Here is a 14014-nt window from a genome sequence, read left to right as displayed (position 1 = left end):
AAAAAGAGAGAAGAAGGGAAGGGTGGAGAATTGAAATCTGTAGAGCGCTGAACCTCTGGATTGTTATCTGCAGACTGTCGAAGGATGGAGGGGTAGACGGGAAGGGGGGTGGGGGCTTTCTGCATGATGAAGCTTTGAACACCCATTGCTGGTTTGGAGCGTGCAAAGGAGTGATATGAGGACAAGCCAGAGAGATAAAGAGAGAGAGAGAGAGAGAGGGAGGGAAATGCAGAATGTGAGAAATGCCATCTCTCAGGAGAATTCTTGGCCTTGGCAACTCCTGAGCAATGCAGAACTCCTGTTTTTTTGTTTTACAGTTAAAGTTGCATTAAGTAGCAAAAAGTACACGACTACAACAACAAACTATGTGGCAACAAAGAAGCACTTAAAATAACAAATGAAGCGATGACCTGAAAGTGACTGAAAACTGCACAGATCTGCAGACTGTGGGGGGGGGGGGTCACTGGGCTCAACAAACCTTTCACATTACAGTTACTTGTGAGATTTAATGTTTGTATAAAAAATATTGCTTAATGGAGCTGGTATCCAGCAGGGTGTCAGCATTGTGTTTAGACTAATACAGATTGCAGGCAGAGGCAAAGAGGCCACCTTGACACAGGGTCTCACTTGTATAATCACTGGTAGTGGAATCTGTGGATGTCGTCCTTCACTGGAAAATCACAAAAAAAACAAGCATCAGTGTTGGACAGGAATGTACGAGCTTTTTCATTTTGGATGTGTGATAATTATCAGATAATATTTTTTTTAAAATCATGCACGTTTGTGTTTATAGTCATGACCTCGCTTGGACTTGATGTAACTGCACATCACTTTCATGTCTATCAAGCTATGTGTGCACTGTAGGTACCAAGGTATCAATGATGCAGGGTGGCATTGACTTGTTTCTCTTCACACGACCCTGTGATGTGCCTGTCCTCTCTCTCTCCTTTCTGTAGCACCAGGAATAAAAATAAAAAAAACTTGCCCCAAACTGCAGACAAATGTACAGCAAAGGCCATGAAACCATCCATCTATATCCATTCTCTCTCACTCTGTCTCTCTACCAAAATGTGGGAGAGAGGTCACCTTGTAGCTACACACTTTTCAAATGTACAGCAGAAGAACACACACACAAGCTCTCAGCCCTTGTTCCGTCCTTAACCCTTCCTCCCTCCGTGTCGTCAGATATCCTCTCCTCTCGCCCCGTCTGACTTTTTTTCCACTGTAACCTCCTCTTTGCTCTTCTCTCATCTCTCTGCCTCTCTAGAGGGACTATAACTATGACCTCCCCTCAAACTAATACTGCTACCAGGGGTATCATGCATTCATTTTTTTTTCTCTTCATGAGGAAGCTCATTTTCACAATCCCATGGCATTGTCATGAAAAGTTTAAATTCATCATACGAATGTACTTGCAGCACAGATTATATCTACAGAGAAGTTAATTTATTTGTTCTCCAATTTAAAAAAAAAAAATCTAATATTGATCTGGATGTAAAATACAAAGCCTGAAAGATCCAGCATACTACACTTAGTCTATTGCCTCTAAGTAAGTTTATTTTTGTCAATTTAATGAAAAGCTTTACAGCAACAAAATCTCTCAAGATTAGATGGTGGGCTTACATGTAATTACTTGGATGATGATACACCAAAAAAGTAATGAACAATAAAAGGCTTTCTTCTCAGGGGTAAACAGAATTTCTATTTTCACATTGAATGTGCACGACACTTCTGAGTGAACTACTGCTGGTTCAACTATGACCGGTATTGTGATATTGACCTTTTCATCTAACAGGCAACCAAACAGGAAAGTAATAGTTAGACCAATCCAGATTTCAGTTACAAGCTAAATGTACTGAGAGGTGCACCTACAGTGACTCATTTAATTGGCATGTTTATATCTAGTCAGCACTGAGGGACGAGACTAGAGCTGAAGTGATAAGTCAAGCAATTAATTGGTCCACCAACAGAAAGTTAACCAACAAATTTGGAAAATCATTCAAGGCTACAAGTAAAAAACAATAAAAATACCAAACATTCACTGGTTCCAGCCTCGGAAACATGAGGATTTGCTGCTTTTTTGTCTTTTCTGACTTTCTCTTTTGACTTTGGGCTGTTGGTCTAACAAAATACAGCTTTTGAAAAGTGATTCCTGGGGCTGTGGAAAATTAAGACAGACCTTTTTTACTGAGGTTTTGTAGCCGTAGAAACTCATCAAAAGTAAATAAATAAATATCTGAATGATTGATAATCAAAATAATCATTGCTTGCAGCCCTGGAGGAGACCGTCAGGAGTTGGCCCTTATCGGGCTATACCAAGACCATGGAAAAACATTTTTTATTACAAAAGGTCATATTTTATTACAAAAGTGCTGGTGCCATTTTTCCATTGTTGGTAGTATTACTACACTATTATTGTTACTCCTGCCTCTACACCAGGGACTACTACCAATACTTCTGTTGATATTAATGGATTAAAACTTAATGTCAAGTACTTCAGGCAACATCTCCACATTCGTCATTGCGTCTTATCACCTAGAATTGAAGTCACCCTCCATTCCAGTTTGCACCAATTTGTTATTGTCACTCCCCATTCTTCCTTTGTGCAAACTTGAATGTATGGCACAGGCTGTGACTAAATAGTAATACTTAGTTATACTTGGTACCTTTTGGTGGAAACGTGTTATTTCAAATGACATTTTCCTCTCATTTCACCTTTTTTCATCTTGGCTAAAGAAGCAATGCCCCATCTGATACCACTTCACCCAGAGTAACGTAGCAGAAGACCATCATGACTGGCATCTTCCGTTTTCCAAATACGGAATAATATTAATGCTTGGTATAGTATTAGTGCTCTGGGGCAGCGGTGGCTCAGGAAATAGAGCAGGTCATCAACTAATCACAAGGTTCCTCCAGTCTGCGTGTTGAAGTGTCCTTGGGCAAGATACTGAACCCCAAATTGCCCCTGACGGCTGTTCCATCAGTGTATGGGTGTTATGTATGAATGTGTGTATGAGTGGGTGAATGTGGCATGTATTGTAAGGCACTTTGTGTGGTCTCTAAGACTAGAAAATTGCAGTCCATTTACCATTTGTATATAACAAGTAAAGAAATCTAGATATTAGCAACTGTAGAACTGTAGTTCTGTATATTAAATTATATCATCCTCATAGACGTTGCATATATGTCTTTGCGCATTTTTTACTGTTGCTTCAATGTTGTTGCAGCTCAGATCAAACATGCTCTATTGCTGTAATAAACTGTGCAGTTGACCTCTTGATTAATTGGTCGATTGTGTTGTAATGAAAAGGACTGCAAACACAGCAAGTCGTCAATGGTCGCATATAAAGCACACACACCAGTTCACACACACCACACCCCAGGAGCTTCCTGAGAAGGACAGATGCCCTTATTCAGCATCAGTTAACAGACGATGTGTGAAGACATTTAGAGCAGCACATTTAACATCCCCACCTTGTCTCTCACCCTATCCAGTGTTGTTTATCTTCCGCCCTTGATAAAGTGAAGGGCCCATTTTCTGTGGAGTGTGTGCACACAGTGTGCGTGTATGTCATGAACAATCAATTGAAACATTTCCAACAGTCCCAAACCAGATCAATTGACCTTCCACAGACATGCAAACAATGAAGAGTGATGGACAAAATGGCAAAGTGGATCAGCGCTGTGGAACCGTGGAAGAAACAACAGGAAGAGAGAGGAGAACAGCGTAATATGAAGGAAGCAGAAGAACATGAGGGGGGATCACGGAGCGGGAAAGATGACAGGTAAGGCTGTCTACATGTGATAAGCAGACTGAGCTGCACTCGCTTCTGGGTTGGAGTCTGTGCCGAGAGCTCGGCTTAAAAACTGTGAGTCATAGAATAATTTATGCAAATTATAACTTTCTGAAAAGGTAAATTCATTTTTGGTGAAATACCAATACACACTTTAATTTAGAGCTCTTTGTATCACTTTAAGACACTTCAGTGTGTTGTGACTGTGGGCAGCGGAAGCGAGTTGTAATCACAATATGGACATATCATCATCAAGGTGATATGACAAAGTTATTAGCAAACTATTGTTTATTTATGCATCCAGCAGTTATGGAGCAGCATTATCATTTAGATAGAGTTGTGCTTCTGACCACCACTACATGCTATATTTGGTAGCTAGTTACTAGCTTTAGCTTTTAGGTGCTATCATGTATGTTTTATATGTTTTTCTCTGGACACAGCTGCCTGCTTCAGCTGGAAACAACACTGTAAAAGCCGTAGGAGTGAACCCAAATAGCAAGGTTTCAGGCTGGACTCACGATAAATCTCTGAAGCCTAGAGGAGGGCATATTTGTGTCACAATTCTGTCATCTATCACTTCAAGCAACCTTTCATATAGTCAGATTGTATCAAATGACAATGTTTTATATGAATATCAATTATAGCTGCTTTAAACTCGTTAAGCAGCTCTGTGAGGCTGTACTTAGCAGTGTCAGAGCTTTGAGCTAAATGCTAACATAGGCATGCTCACATGGACAAATTAAAATTTGACCAGATGAGGCCACTAGAAGAAAAGTCAGAGGATCACCAACATGATTACATTTTCTATGGTGGACATGAATGTCTGTACTAAACCTCACAGCAGTCCATCTAATATGTGCTGAGATATTTCACTCCAGATCACAGGGGTCAGGGGATCAGCAGCATCAGAGAGCTTCATCCTCAGGAAACTGTAATTACCTGTAACAAATATTATGGCAATCGAGCCAAAAGTTGTTGAGATAAAATGGTGGACCAAATACTCAACTGGCTGATAGGTGGACACCGACCCAATCCTGTGGATTTATTTTCAAAAAGAGGAAAAGTCATTTACAGCAGAGAGAAGAGAAGGAGGCGGGGGAGAGTGGGGGGGTGGGTGGGGGGGGGGGTACGATCCAAAACAAACCAGTACCAGTCCCCAGAAAAGAGCATTTTTCAAACAAACCCCAAGGACAGTGAGATCTCTCAGTTCCCTCTCTGCAATCCCTCTAAATCTTCCCCCCAAATCCGACCTTAAAAGAAACTGTGAGGAGGAGAGGGTGTGTATGAGCCCTGACCATCTTACTTTGCCCGGAGCCACTGCAGCACATAGACCATGCGCTCTGGGAGCTGCTGAGTGAGTGTCTTTCCTATAAACAGCCAACAAAGTCAAGGTCTTGTCTGTGGAGCTGAATGGGGTTTTTGCATGTGTGCGTGTTTGTCAGTGGCGGGGGTATGTGTGTAGGCGAACAGCTTTTTATTTCTCCATCAGATTTACATATCAACGTGATACATCAAATGAATTCAGAGGTCTTCTGGTTCAAGGATTCATATTACAGAAAGATGTCAGAAATTGGTAAAAGGAAAACATTTCTCTCTGTAACAAACTGACACTTGAGAGAAAAGATTTCTATGTCAAATAACAGAAGATATAAAATGTTGAAGCGTTGGAAGTTGAATGACCCTGGTGTCTAACTGTCAAACTGCATTTAAAGCATAAAGGACGTTTCTTGTTCAGTTCGGTTGGATGAGTTCAAACCTGGAGTGTTTAGGCTTCCTCTGCTGTCCAGGACCTGGTGTCTTTTATGCTTTTTGCTTGAACGTAAATATCAGCTTAATTTGTTTAACTCACCCTCAAATAGCTTCCTTTTCTCTTCCACTAAATAATATTTATGCTCTGTCTTCATCAAATTGTCTGTTTAAAGAGGATATAATATAGTCCTGCACTTTTTAAAAACATTGTAGCGTTCAGAGTTAGATTACCGAGGCAGGAAGCTGTAAAATGCATTTTTAATGTCAAAGGTGTTCTAACTACTCCATATACTGTTGGATAGTTTCATCCTTAACAGTGCATCATATTTTATGAGCTTATTGTTAATGCATCAAAAATCTGTCTTTAACAAAATACCTACAGCCATTTTTTTCTTTCTGAATGAAGTGTGTATGAAAAAATACCACAGCTCAAATTGTCATTTAGTGCTGTAACTGTAAGATATTACTTTCGTGTTCAGCTCCATAATGGACGTATTCTTGGAGGTTTCGTTGGAGCTTAGTGACCTGCTGATGACACATGAGGACCACATTTACAGTTTTTAAATTTTGGTGTACCAAATGTCAAACTCACAAAAAACAATGAGCGTTACCATAAAAAAGAAACTCATGAATCCTCGACAGTGTCGTAAAAGACAACTTAATTATGCTTTCTATGAATTAAAGAATGAGCGCATGACATACTATGTACATCACCAATAACCAAAGTATTTAAAGTAATAAAGATTAAGGTTTAAAGTCTCAAAAATGTATTTATTTATTTATTTATGTATTTCCACTGCTCAATAAACAAAAACAAATTCTTACTTAACAAATGATCAGAATGTTTCTATCCTCAAGTTCCTCGTAAAATACTGTTGAGTCTACAGTTCCACCACTGCAAACAACCCCCGTTGGCAAAAAAATGGTAACTAACGAGGTATAATAAATGATGCCAGGAAACCATTTATGAATACAGTGAGTCAGGTGTTCAAAGGTGTGTAATTTGTGCGGCATTATTTGCAGTGTGCACAATGTACTAAGATCAGTGTTCTTTTGACCATTGTGCTCAGAGATGAGCTCATCCCCTGATGTGGTTTTGGTGCTTAGTTTCAAAAACACATTTTTCTTCCTTTTCCCTTGATGATCACTGCAGCCTGGCTGACGGCTGGAACGCAGCTAATCTTCTTTGTTTGTTGCCACAGCAGCCCCACGACGCCTCCGTCTGCAGAGCGCTCTGTACTCAGATGACCAACAGGTGGCTATGGAAAGCAGCAAGAGTATCGCAACCAACTGGCACTTGAGGTATTGACTCACGACTCGGGGCGTTGACTCATCTCCATCCTGACACCCTGGATGGAGACGCTCAGACACACAAAGACCTGCAGACTATCATACATGCGTCATGATGACTGCTCACTGCTGAGGTCAAACCACTGGCCTCTGGAAACCTCACCCTACTAAAAAATGATTTTGAATAATGAATCTTGTTTTAATACATCCGCTCCCTCATATGATTTACCCTTTTTCTCCTTTTTTTCACATCATTTTGCTTTTATGACGGGTCTGGGAATTGAGGTCATTGGGCAATGAACAGTGTGACTGAATTAATGACTGATATGTGAAAAGGAAGCAATGAAATACTAATCGCTCGAGTCTATAAAATACAAATGTTTAAGACTATTTCTGTTGTAAAATGAAGTGGAATTCTAATTAAAATGTAGAGGACAAACTGCACATCAATCTAAAAATATCAAAATGAATATTCTAAGGATTATTCCACTTAAACATTCAGGGTGCAAGTGTCTCGTATCGTATATCACAATAGTTCAAAGAAACATGTCCAGCGTTTGATCACCAGTCCTGAAATCATCTCAAATAAATAATTCAATTGCTTAAGTGAAGCGGATGTCAATGTGACATTTGCACTGCACTGTCGGTCAGTGTCTACAATGCCTCTGCAATTAATTAGCACATTAATTATTACTGCAAGCAGTGTTTTCCTCTCCCACTCAACAATGTAATACATGAAGGCAGCAATCCCACGGGGCATTTGGCTTCTGTCACATTTGCATTACACATTGTATTTTTAACAGTTAAATCCAATTGTTGCTGGTTTGTATCCAACAGTTTTTTTTTATTTTTTATTTTTAAGCCGCCTGTGCAAATTTTATTGGATAATGAAGTCCATCAGTGGACGGTGTTGGTCTGCCCTCCATCAAAAGCTCAACTCCGTTAAAATTTTTATAAGAGACTCGGTACTGTTACCTTCACACAGCGCACTCCATCAATCCACGGCATCCATAAACGTCCACACACCTCAGTAGAATACACAGACTACCTGTGCTTTGACATTTCACAGATGCTCATATCCTTGCCTCCAAACACTTGTTGTAGCAAACAACTCACTTCTTTAACTTTGTCTTCACTGTTTGCCGTGTAAGCCACAGTTAATGTTACTGAGTCAGAGTAATGCAGCAACACGACTCACTGTTGTCATTCAGTAGTGTGTGGTATTTAGAGTTCAGCGGTGACACTGTCTGTTCCGAGAACAATGTTATCCCTTGTGCTTCTGCTCCTACTGTTACATGTCATGTATGACATGGCTTATTGTATTGTAGAAATAATTTTTTTTCAACTTGACTTGACCTTTAGCTCCTCAGTTCCATTACAGCCTGATGAGACCAGCAGGTGGAATCCAGCAAGACACATACACACTCATATATAAATGGATGGTTTCATGCCCTCCGTTGTGCTCCCTGCCTGTCAGTATACCTGCTACAGAGATCATGACCACTGCCCTTCCAGCTACAGTAGAAAACTACACACAGACATTATTATTATTAATTATTAATTATTTCCACACTCTTAATAAAAGCTGGACAAAATACCGCAGCTGTTGTCAGCATTTACACTACACTACCATCATGTCCGTAGTGTTTGTGGTGTGTTAATGGCTAATGTAAATAATGAAATGCATTTAGCAGCTCATTAAGAAATATCATTGTCAAGTATGTAACCTTGGACACCCACTGACAGTACACTCATTTTACACAGGGCACTACAGTTGATCTGCAGGTCTGTTGCACAGGCTGCTCAGGAGTTAACACGGTCAAATATTTTCATATGTCACACCCCGCGTCTGTTTCTCTGTGTTTCCCACTTTAGCTTTTCACATCCTCAAAATATGTGGCATATTAGGGGCATAATGTGAAATGCAGTACTCATGTTTACGCACGCACGTACACATACTTATTTGAGTGGCTTAATAGTACAGTATGTAAAAATGTGCAGCATGTGCAGTGTTACACTGTATGTTTTGCTTCTGTTGGTAAATCCTTATGTATGTAGGTTCAGTTTGTAAAAGGTGAAATGAAACAATTGTGTTGCTGCAGTATCTCCTACTTAGAGAATAATAGTGAAGAATAAAAGTCCTCCTGAAACAGGCTGTTTCTGCCACTGGTGTTACATGTACCATCGCAGTGCTGGGATGTGCCAAGACAAAATTTAGGACAGTCACTAAAGGTGGTGCTCCTTTATACCGTAGGGACGTTATACTTTGCGATGGGCCGATGTGACTTTTTATCCCTCCAATACCGCCTCCAATACCAAACTCAAGATTGTGGGCTTGTGAACACTTCATTCATGTGGTTTAGAGGGTTTATAAAATGTCATCATTATAACGCATCAACCTCATAAACATCGACAAACCGTCACATCTCTGTTACAGTCACGACCCAAAGTCCATGCTGATTACTGCTGTTTTTAATGTGAATTGGCTTGATTATATCGGCAAGTGCATCCCTAACCAAAAGTGTGTCAGTACTGTTACGTGTTTTCCATGAGAAAAACTCTTAACTGGTGACATAAAGCATTTACAAGCTGTGAGATCTGTGCAAACACTGGCATTAGTGCACATATCATAATTACTGTTTTCTCCTATTTTTTTTAAACCCATGAAAAATATTGACAGAGCATTAACATTTGGAGAGAAGCTCATTTTTAATGACTGTTTGCTGCAGGGTTTGTGTTTACTTCTTTTCACTTCAAAAACAAGACAATGAAACATGTAATTTACCCACTACAACTAGGCTTTCATTATCTCAAATAAAACTTAAGGTAAATTTTCAAAGCTAGGACAGTGCGGTAGTGACGTGGCCAAAAATTTAAGATGATGATGACATGGTGGAAGACTGCCCCCCACCCACCCCCAAAAAAAAAATTATATTGGAACCCATCAATGTCAGGTTAAGCCACCGACTATATGTCATTGTCACAAATGCACCATGGGATTGTGTAGAACATGCACTTCTTTCATATACACAATCCAAATCCTTCACTAATCATAAATCATAGGCCCATCTGGGAGCAATGATTGATTTCATTGCAGTGAATAAAAGGCAGAATCAGCCTTGTCTTTCTATTTCTCTCAACCCCTGCCCCTCTTTCTGCTGTGTTCACTCTGCCAGTCCAATGACACTAAACAGTGGAAAGCAGCAGGGTGTGTGTGTGTGTGTGTGTGTGTGTGTGTGTGTGTGTGTGTGTGTGTGTGTGTGTGTGTGTGTGTGTGTGTGTGTGTGTGTGTGTGTGTGTGTGTGTTGTGTGTGTGTGTGTGTGTGTGTGTGTGTGTGTGTGTGTGTGTGTGTGTTTGTACATTTCTATGTGTATGTCAGTGGGAGTAATGAAGCAGGGGATGAGGCTGACATGAAGTCTATCAGAAGGTGTCAGTTTGGGTTAATCCTGATGTTATCCTGTCTGTATACACTGTGTCACACACACACACACGCACAAAAAGTATGAATGCTTCGAGCTTATGAAGACGACCACACACACCCACCTGTCCCTCCTAAACACATGCTCTCACACCTCCTGCGTTTGACATGAGAGTAATTGAGGAAACCATTGTCAATTAACACTATTTCACTATCTCCCTGAGAGCAGCTAACCTGTCACTGCTTCCATCAGTGCAACTACAACAGAGTTAATCACCATTCCAGCGACATGCTAAGTTTATTTTCTTCTCACCGGGAATGGGTCGCTTAGGTCTTTAAGCAGCTCCCAGCGATACACAGCATCAAAATCATTTTAAATACAATGTGCTCCCTGTGTCAGGAGATTTGGAAAATTATAAGGGACGTCATTACTCTCAGAAATGCTGGTAAGACTGCTCATTAGTGGTAATGTGTGCTCTTAGTGGCATGTACTATGTGATCCACTGTTAAGGTGTGGGTTGAAAGGCTTTTTTTTTTTTTGCTCTCCAATATCTTAAATGTACAGTAGTTTCCTGGCTTTAAAAGACAAGGCTGGTATTTTATATTTTTCTTACTGTCAACATATCCCATGACTAAAAGACCAACAATGCTCTTCATCTGACCGAGTCTGAACCACAGCATTCGAAGATTGGGTGAAAACGCGGCCTTTGTAGAGACTGGGCGAGATGCGATAATCATTCAGTTGTAGATGTTCTCTCCTGGAACGCATTCATAGAAGGTGAAATAGTTATGTAAAGAATGACAACGCGAGCTTGAGAGACAAGGTCAAACACTGCTTTTCTTTCTCACCCCTGCTCACCTTGTGAAAAGCAGCAAAACAGGACTTTGTAAAGGTGTGCAGGCAGCGGGGGTGTCGGAAGTCGTTCAGCCATCCAACAAGCACTTTGTTTGGAGAGCAGTGGTGCCTTTACTTTGTTTTAAAAACTTTAACACTTCCCTGACATGTCTGATGCAGGCAGCTCCAAGCCAACTCCTACTGAAGACATAAATCTTTCAAAAACTTCTCACAAATATGAAGCAAATGCTTGTCACAAACAGTGTACTTATTGAGAACTATTTTTAGCTGCAGTGCAATGATGCTCCAACAATGGAGCGCAATTGCACAAAGGTGTATGCAATAGCAGGCTTTGCAATAAAATCAGTTCATTCATGGCTTTGTTCTATTTATGGGTTTTGCTGGCGATAAGAAAAATAAACAATATCGCCAATCTTATTTGGAAGCGGATCCTATCACCCGTCTCGCCTTCTGCAGAACACACTGTATCTCATGAAGTCTAGAAAAGTTGTTTCCCTTTTTCCCTCTCAAATTTATCTGCTACCAGTGGCCTTTCTGTGCCTGTCTGTCTCTGCTCCTCTCTCTGCCCTGCGGCCCTTCCCCACGTGGGTCGACATTTCCCAGCAGTGCTTGATGTATATCTGACCTTTGATGTTGTCGCTGCGTGTCCCGGAGCCTGAGGCCCAATTAAAACTAACAACCCCTGAGGCCCTCCAACCCTCCCTCGAACCAACCCTTTGTCTCTTCCGCCACTTTTTTGTCTCACCCATTACTTTTCTTTGCTTACATACTTCCTCTCAACTCGTCCCCTCTTGCCCTCCCGCCGCTGTGCTCCTCCACTCTTCCTTTTCCCTCCTCATTTGTGATTCTACCCTCTCTCTCTCTTATCCTTCCAGTCCATCCCTAACACGACAATACCCGCCTTGCTTTGCAGTCTCATCTTCTTGCTCCATTGTCACATGGCAATCTATCATTCATGGGCGCACAGATTTTTGCTTTCCCCTCCCATCTGGGTAATAGTTGTGCCGGAAACCTCACAACTCCAATTTCAGCATATTGCTCATTTCCTGACTTGATACATTGTCCGTTTCATGCGGAGGCAATATCCAGACCTCATTTATTCCATTTAAAGCACATTTGTTAATTTCAACAAGTGCAGATGCTGTACAGTCCCACGTCATATTTATTGTGATGACTTTACGGATCTGATTCATCAGTTTATGTGAGTGAGTGTGCTCTCTTGCTTCTCTTGTTGATCAGCTGTCGGCATCTCTTTGACGTACAATGTCAAAACAAGCACAGGATATTACATGTGCACATAGTGTATAAGCACGGATAACACATTAATGCCTTTTATTAAAGAGTAACTTAATAAATCCAATTTTTTTGAGATAACATGTACAATCATAAACATAAATACAGAAATCAACTGTCATCAGAGTGGAGTTTTAATTTGCAAAGACACAAAGATATTGAAAGCATGTAACTGAGAGTAGTAGAAGAAGAAATGCTGCAACAACCACTAATACTACCACTACAGTGCTGGTCAGGGTTCATACTTTACTCGCTGTATGAGTGTATATTGTATTACAAGCAGATACTCCAGGAAAACAAATGAAATATGTTGTGTTGTCATCGAACAGTTCACTGATATGTATTATGTCAATGTTTTGCACCTTAGCAGGTATCTTGATAAACATTTCTTCATTATGTTGATACAGGCGGCCTTATGTTTCAGTCAGAACTTATTTGCTGTATGTTTACACATTAGTTGTACATAATTGTATTCTCTAGGAGATAGGCCTGCTGTGCTGCACCTGCTGAAGCCTCACTAAGCTAAGATAGCAGTTCAAACCAGTTCCAGGTGTAAACCACCATCTCACTGCTCAGTGAAGGTGGAGACTCAGGGGACCTGCTTCAAGTTGAGTGAGTGAAACACAAGCTGTTATGGGTAAGTACAGATGTTAAAATGAGAGTTACATATGTTACTATGGTTGTATGATGATTACCACCATTGTATTATCCAGGAGGGAAAGTGGTGAAAAATGCGTTGGTGTAGAAAGGGAATCTGTCTGCTCTCATATGCATATGTGCACTGAGACTAAATAATTCACATATCATAAAAAGCAAGATCAAATTAAATGAGAAGAGAAATCTTGAAGAATCACGTTTTTTCTTTTTAATTAAAATTTTTAAAGGTCCCATATTGCATAAAGTGAAATTTCTATTCTATTCTATCTCTATTATAAAGCAGGTGTAGATGATATATTAAAACTGTGATTGTATCAAAGCGCACATGGCCCATATCAAAAACTGTGCCTTAAAACCACGCAGCAGGACTTCGGTAACTTTGTGATGTCAGAACTATACAGTCACTGCACTCAACTAAGCCCCAAGCACGGCCTACCTATATCCACCACCCAACCTTGCAAGATTTGGTTTCTCTGAGTGTTTACCTGAAATCTGCTATATTTTAATTCAGTCACTCAGAAAACAGTCAGCCAATCAGAAGAGAGGCTTTGACCCTCCCTTCTGATTGGCAATAAATCACAGAAAAAGTGTAAAATATGGGTCCTTTAATATATAACAGTACAGACAACACTCTGAGCTGCTGATCAATCAAGTTTTATTTTAGAACATAAATTAATGTTTACATAAGGGAATGGCTGAATATAAAATGAATTCCCACATTTTTGATTTTGGCCAGAGGAGGGCGACTGCTGGCACTGAGCCGAGGCTCACTGAGCATCAGGTCTAACTCCACCAGGTCCTGACCTGCTGTCCGACTCTCTACCCCTCCCTGTTAAATAATGCATGCAGACTGGTGACCTCCCTGACTCCCCCTGACAGCCATACCGCTGTATCTAGCTATCACTTGTACTTACACTCTACTTGGTGAGAGAAGGTCAATGTATATGGCAGCAGAC

At 40.5% G+C, this 14014-nt stretch overlaps 1 long non-coding RNA gene across 2 annotated transcripts in view; it reads left to right on the top strand.

Annotated features, from left to right (window-relative positions):
- LOC130183372 (uncharacterized) overlaps positions 1 to 14014 on the top strand; it is a 33319-nt gene that overhangs the window by 4420 nt on the left and 14885 nt on the right. The window contains exons 2-3 of one of the 2 annotated variants that reach the window (XR_008829825.1): positions 3634 to 3785; positions 6746 to 6845. This is a non-coding gene — a long non-coding RNA (uncharacterized LOC130183372). Of the gene's footprint in view, positions 1 to 3633; positions 3786 to 6745; positions 8056 to 14014 lie in introns of those variants that run through there. The other variant, XR_008829826.1, reaches the window with a different exon arrangement.

This window comes from Seriola aureovittata, chromosome 16 (assembly GCF_021018895.1).
Source record: "Seriola aureovittata isolate HTS-2021-v1 ecotype China chromosome 16, ASM2101889v1, whole genome shotgun sequence".
In the NCBI taxonomy this organism is placed as follows: domain Eukaryota; kingdom Metazoa; phylum Chordata; class Actinopteri; order Carangiformes; family Carangidae; genus Seriola; species Seriola aureovittata.
Note: the sequence above shows the minus strand (reverse complement) of the source record. Positions and strands in the feature narration are given on the sequence as shown.